This window comes from Pelophylax lessonae (genome assembly GCF_965119305.1).
Source record: "Pelophylax lessonae genome assembly, chromosome: 7".
NCBI classification, from domain to species: Eukaryota; Metazoa; Chordata; class Amphibia; order Anura; family Ranidae; genus Pelophylax; species Pelophylax lessonae.
The window spans coordinates 60,215,750-60,222,626 of NC_138774.1; positions in this window are offsets into that span (position 1 = coordinate 60,215,750).

Here is a 6,877-nt window from a genome sequence, read left to right on the forward strand (position 1 = left end):
TTTTTTTTTTTTTTTGAGACCAAGCTTTCTTTTGGTGGTATTTAACCACTTTACCACCGGAGGATTTTGCTGTGTTACGTCCAGGCCACTTTTCGCGATTCGGCACTGTGTGACTTTAACTGACAATTGCGCGGTCGTGCAACGCCGTACCCAAACGAAATTTAGGTCCTTTTTTTCCCACAAACAGAGCTTTCTTTTGGTGGTATTTGATCACCTGTGCGATTTTTACTTTTTGCGCTATAAACAAAAAAAGAGCATAAATTTTGAAAAAATAACAATATTTTTCACATTTTTTTATGAAATTCCCCCCCAAAAAAATGTAAAAATCTAAATTTTTTTAAAATTTTTGGCCAATTTGTTTTCTGCTACCTATGTTTGGTAAAAAAAATCACAATAAGCGTATTTTGATTGGTTTGCGCAAAAGTTATTGCGTTTACTAACTAAGGGAAAGATTTCTGTCATTTTTGGTGTTTTTTTTTTGAGTAATGGCGGCGATCTGCGATTAATTTTTTTTGCGGGACTGCGACATTGCGGCGGACAGATCGGACCCTTGACTTTTGACACTTTTGGGGGTACCAGTGACATTACTACAGTAATCAGTGCTATACATATGCACTGTTACTGTAAAAATGACACTGGCAGGGAAGGGGTTAATTTTATTGGAGAGGGAGGGGTTAATGTATGCCTGGTGCTTACTGACCTGTGTGGGGGGAGGTGACTGAGTGGCACAGGGAGCTATGCTGAACCCTGCAATCTGACCCTGCCTGTCACTTGGGAGATCCGCCCGCTTTGTTTTACACAAGCGGGCGGATCTCCAGACTCGATTCCCTGATGATCGGGGAAGAGCGGCGGTAATCACCGCCGCTCCTCCCCTGGCCCGACTCCCGCTGTGACTGAAAACAGCGGGAGCGAGCCTCCGGCGGCGCGCACGCGCCGCCCACAAGGGGAGGAGTCCAGCGACGTAGGTCTACGCCGCTGGACAGGAACGAGCCACTGTGCCGCAGTAGAGGCACAGTGAGCTGGGGTGAAGTGGTTAATCACCACCGAGTTTATTTTTTGCTAGGCAAATTAACCACTTGCCGACCGGCGCACGACTATATACTGCGGCAGTCTGGCGCTCCTGGGCAAAGTGACGTACCGGAACGTCGCTCGCCCAGGAGCCTCTAGGGGAAGAGCGCACGCCACCGGAGGCGCACTCCCACCCCTGTTCGTACCCTGACATCCCCGTGCGAGTGACCGGCGCCCACTCGCGATCTCCCACTGGAGAGGGAGAAAGGCAGACGGCTGATGTAAACACAGCCGTCTGTCATTCTCCATGATGTAACTGCAGAGACTATACGATCCTGCTATGTAGGATCGTATGTCTCTGTGGTTACATCACAAGCCATGCCCCTTGACAGTTAGAATCACTCCCCTAGGGACACACTTAACCCCTTGATCACTAATAAAGTTAACCCCTTCTCTGCCAGTGTTATTTTTACAGTAACAGTGCATATTTATAGCACTGATTACTGTAGTAATGTCACTGGTACCCCCAAAAAGTGTCAAATGTCAGTCAAGGGTCCGATCTGTCCGCTGCAATGTCGCAGTCCCGCAAAAAAAAAATAAAAAATCGCAGATCGTCGCCATTACTAGTTAAAAAAAAAAAAAAAAAGGCATAAATATTTCCCGTAGTTTAGTAAACGCAATAACTTTTGCGCAAACCAATCAAAATCCGCTTGTGATTTTTTTTTACCAAAAATATGTAGCAGAAAACAAATTGGCCTAAAATGTTAAAAAATTTAGATTTTTACATTTTTTTTTTTTTGAGAATTTCATATAAAAAAAATTTGAAAAATATTGTTATTTTTTCAAAATTGTCGCTCTTTTTTTGTTTATAGCGCAAAAAGTAAAAATCGCACAGGTGATCAAATACCACCAAAAGAAATCTCTTTGTGGGAAAAAAAGACGTCCATTTCATTTGGGTACAGCGTCGCACAACCGCGCAATTCTCCGTCTAAAGTCACGCAGTGCTGAATCGCAAAATAGGCCCTGGTCTTTGAGCAGCCAAATCCTCCGGGGCTTAAGTGGTTAAAAAAGATTGAAAATCTTGAAAAAAGGTTTTTCTCTTTCGTTCATTGACGGACACAGCTCCATATCTTCTTGACCCTTGGGTTTATGCTGCCCCCTACAAGAGTAAACACTAGGCAGAAAAAAGTTTCACTAAGCCTATAGGGCAGCCCCAGGGGGTATATACTCCCACTTCCTGCTATAGGTCTTCAGTTTTTTTTTCTGCCTTGTCAGGAGTAAGGACCTAGTTTCTTGCTGGGATCTCGGATCCTAGCATTTCTTCCTTTTTTAAACCGAATTTTTTTCTTATTATTTTCTGTTCCTGTGAGAACTACAATCCATTTGGTTCCTGTGAGAACTACAATCAGCTGCCGGACTGGATATTCTGGATCCTTTAAATTCTTCCCAGTCTGGCCAGCGACCCGACCCTAGCTCCGCACTGGATTGTTCATGACATAGCCCCACTGGAGGGGGGCTGGCCAGGGAGTTAAATGATGCACAGCCCTGGTCACGACCTGAGTCGCAGCCTGCCTTTTGCCTGCAGCACCCCCATTCCAAGATGGTGCGGTGGTCTGCCTGGAGTGGTGCCCTTGTGGTTACATGATGTGGTAAGTAGTGTCCCCCCCTTTCCCTTGGTGGTCTTTTGGGGTGGACATGGGCCCCTCCCCAGGTTCCCATCTATCCCCTTCAAACAGTCACTGTGGGTCTTTTGAGGCATGAGTACTCTGATTCCGCAGGTTACCAGGAGCAAAGAGTCACGTCGCAAACATGGCCCTGTCTTCTCAGCCCACGAGCAGCCCTTTCATCCCTCGGGATCTGAGGACAAGGGATCAAAATCTGCCCGAAACCCCGCAGGAGGTTTCAAGAGGTCCTGGCCTGGTAAGCTGAAAGCTTGTTCCTCCGGAACCGCAGACAGGCCCACATCTGTCTGGAGGGGCGCCCTCACCCGTATCTAGGGTGGGCGGGGTGTCTTTGCTTCTTTCTGGATCCGTGGACCTCCTTGATTCAAGACAAATAGGTCTTCGAGAGGAATCGGTACGGTTACAAGATCGAGTTTCGGTCCTTGCCTCCGGCAACGTTCTACCCTTCCAACCTGCGTTTGTCCCCAGATCACCTGCGAGGCCTTCTCGGCGGTACAAGATCTGCTCTCACAAGGGGTTCTAGAATCGGAACGCTTTCAGGGGTTTTATTGAAACCTATTTACTGTTCCCATAAAGGAGGGCAAGTTCCGGCCAATCCTTGATCTCAAAGCCTTGAACCGCTTTGTGCGGGTTCAGAAATTTTGGATGGAGTCAATTTGCACGGTTGTGGCATCCCTTCATCAAGGGGATTTTCTGGCTTCTATTGATATCAAGGACACTTACCTTTATATCCCAATATATGTCGGGAATTTCCTTAGTTTTGCTGTGGGCAAGGAGCACTGTCAATTCATGGCGCTACTCTTTGGTCTAGCCTCAGCTCCTCGGGTGTTCACAAAAATGTTGGCCTCGGTGTTAACATTGTTGCACCAGCGGGGGAATGCAGTACTGGGGTACCTGGACGATCTCCTTCTGCGACCAGAGTCTCCTACTGCCTTGAAAGACAACCTGGAAATCACTGTGAAAACCTTGCAAGAGTTTGGATGGAAACAATTTCCAAAAATCTGCTCCAGTTCCGTCCACCGAACTGGACTACCTGGGCCTGACCCTGGACTCGACCTCAGCCCGGGTGTTTCTTCTGGAGGTGAAACTCCAGAAGTTGCAGGATGCGATTCAGCTCCTGTTGTCCAACAGGTGGTCATCTTTCAGGATTTGCATGCAAGTGCTGGGTCTCATGGTCTCCACTTTCGAGGCAGTTCCGTTTCCTCAGTTCCATACCAGGACTTTCCAAAGGGAGATTCTTGCCAAATGGAACAAGAATCCACAGGCTTTAGACAATCTGATCCTGTTGAGCCGGGGTACTAGACAGGGAAAATTCTTTCTCCTCCTGTACTGGACGGTGGTCACCACAGATGCCAGCCTGTCCGGGTGGGGAGGCGTCCTGGGCATAGATTGTGCTCAGGGGGATTGGACTCTGGAGGAGTCCAGTCTACCGATCGATATACTGGAGATTGTGGCGATCAGGTTTTGCCTGTCCCAATAGACGTATGGTCTGCAGGGGCTCCTGGTAAGGATTCAATTGAACAATGCCATGGCATAGATCAATCACCAAGGTGGCACAAAAGTGTCCTGGCAGCCCGGCAAATAGCCGACGTTCTAAGGTGGGCAGAACACCAGCCCTCGCAGCTGTGCATTTTCCAGAGGTGGAAAATTGGCAGACGGACTACCTTAGTGGGCAGATGTTGGATCAGGGAGAATGGTCTCTTCACCCGGAGGTGTTTCATCAACTGTGTCTCCGGTGGGGGAATCCTGAGGTGGACCTGTTGGCCTCTCGTCTCAACAGAAAGGTACAGAGGTTCATAGCAAGGTCTAGGGATCCTCTGGCTGACGCTCGGATGTTCTTGGTGGCCCCTTGGGGCTGGTATCGTCTTGTATATGCTTTTCCTCCAATAACACTTTTGTCGAGACTTCCCCGAGGAATTGAGGCAGAAGGAATTCCAGTCATCCTAGTGGCCCCAGACTGGCCTCGCCGGACTTGGTACGCAGATCTAGTACAGCTGGTCGCCAATGTCCCTTGGAGACTCCCTCTCAGAGAAGATCTTTTAGCTCAAGGGTCGATCTTCCATCCTGCTTTACAGTCGCTGGCTTTAACGGCTTGGCTATTGAAAGCCAAGTGCTGAAGGATAGAGGGGTATCTGAATCAGTAATTTCTACGCTGTTAAAAGCTAGATTTGTCATCAAGTCTGGAGGGCATACATTGCTTGGTGTGAGTCTCGGGGGGAAGGGGGGGGGTTTCTCCCGTTCTTTTTCGGCATCTCGTGCCTTGGAGTTTCTCCAAAGAGGGTGTAGATCAGCGTTTGGCCTTGGGTACCATCAAAGGCCAGATTTCGGCCCTGGCAATTTTCTTTCAATGCAGTTGGCCACTAATTCCTTGGTTCGCACCTTGTTCAGGGGGTCTGCCACCTTGCTCCCCTGGGGAGGTCTCCGTTACCTCCGTGGGACCTCAATTTGGTACTGTCAGTTCTTCTGAAACCGCCGTTTGAAAACTATTTGTGAGCTTACTTTGTCACAGAAGGTAGCTTTCTGAATGGCTATTTTCTTCTGCCTTACCTGGTGGTTCCCAGAGACAGTGGTGCATCGTCCCTGCCAGTCGTTCCTTCCTAAGGTTGTCTCTGGTTTTCATTTAAATGAAGACATTGTATTGTCTTCCTTGTGTCCTAAGCACCCTAAAGAGATTGCCTAACATTCTTTGGATGTGGTTTGGGCAATCGGGGTGTACCTGGCGGCGAAAATCGGATTCCTTGTTTGTCCTTACGGATGGTTCCAGTAAGGGGCTGGCCACATCTGCCATTTCCAGATGGATCAGGCAGATGGTGGTCCAGGCTTATTGCATTAAGGGTCAGGATCTTCCTTTCCCTGTTAAGGCGCAGCCTATGAGGGCGCTTAGTGCCTCTTGGGCCTTCCGTCATCCGGCATCAGTGGTGCAAGTTTGCAAGGCGGCTGTCTGGTCGTTTTGTGCACACTTTCACAAAATTGTATATGGTGGATGTGTTGGCATCTGCGGATGCTGCTTTTGGCTGCAAGGTTTTGCAGACCCTTGTTGGAGAGGATTAGGCCTCTTTGAGGGTGTTTTTTTTGTCAGGTTAGCTCCAGTTGTTCTGGGTTAAGCTCCTGTTTTGCCTGGTTGGCTACGTTTAGCCTTTGGGAAGTATGTTTATTGCTGTGTTCTTTCCACCCCTCACGTTGACACTGCTTTGGGACATCAGCTGTGTCGGTCAATGAACGAAAGAAAACTGGATTTTTGTCTTACCGTAAAAACCTTTTCTCTGATGTTCATTGACGGACACAGCACCCGCCCCTCTATTGAGTTGGGTTATCTATTCTTCTGACATGGCTAAACCCAAGGGTCAAGAAGATCTGGAGCTGTGTTTGTCACTGAACATCAGAGAAAAGGATTTTTACGGTAAGACAAAAATCCAGTTTCTCTTACGTCCTCCGACAGTCGCCACCCACTCATACAGTCTTCACCAATGGGTATTGACTTCCTCTCCACAGGAGTAGCTAGGCATAAAACTTGTTAAAACAAAAGCATTAACATAGACACACCCATGGGGGCTGTCCCACTGGTCAATACCCCCCATGGGGGCTGTCCCACTGGTCAATACCCCCCTGCAGTAAGGCATCCCAACTCAGTGTGGTAGCAAGTAGTTAAGTGTACAAGAACCCCACAAGAGGGGCGGGGGCGGTGACTGTCGGAGGACTCGGAGAAAGGCATTTTACAAAAATTCAGTTTTCTCTTACGTCCTCCGACAGTCGCCGCCCACTCATACAGTCTTCACCAATGGAATGTCCCAAAGCAGTGTAGACATTAGGGGTGGGAGACATAACCGTAGAAAAGGCAACGCAGTACCCACATCAGAGCAAGGAACCTTACATGAACAGTACGAGAACCTTCTGGGCAACAACAAAGGCTCAACAGGAGCAACAACCCAGGAAAGCAAATAACCAGAGGGGATAAACAACCCCAACAGCCAGGGACCCACAAAAAAACCAGGGTCCCCTGTGGCACTGCCGCACAGAGAACTTTGCGGCCAAAGGAGGCATCAGCTGATGCCATCAATTTTGTAGAATTTTGAGAAGGTGTGCACTGACGACCAAGTCGCAGCCTTGCACACCTGGGCTACCGAAGCCTGATCCCGGAAGGCACAGGATGCACTCACTGACCTGGTAGAGTGCACCTTTACAGGGAA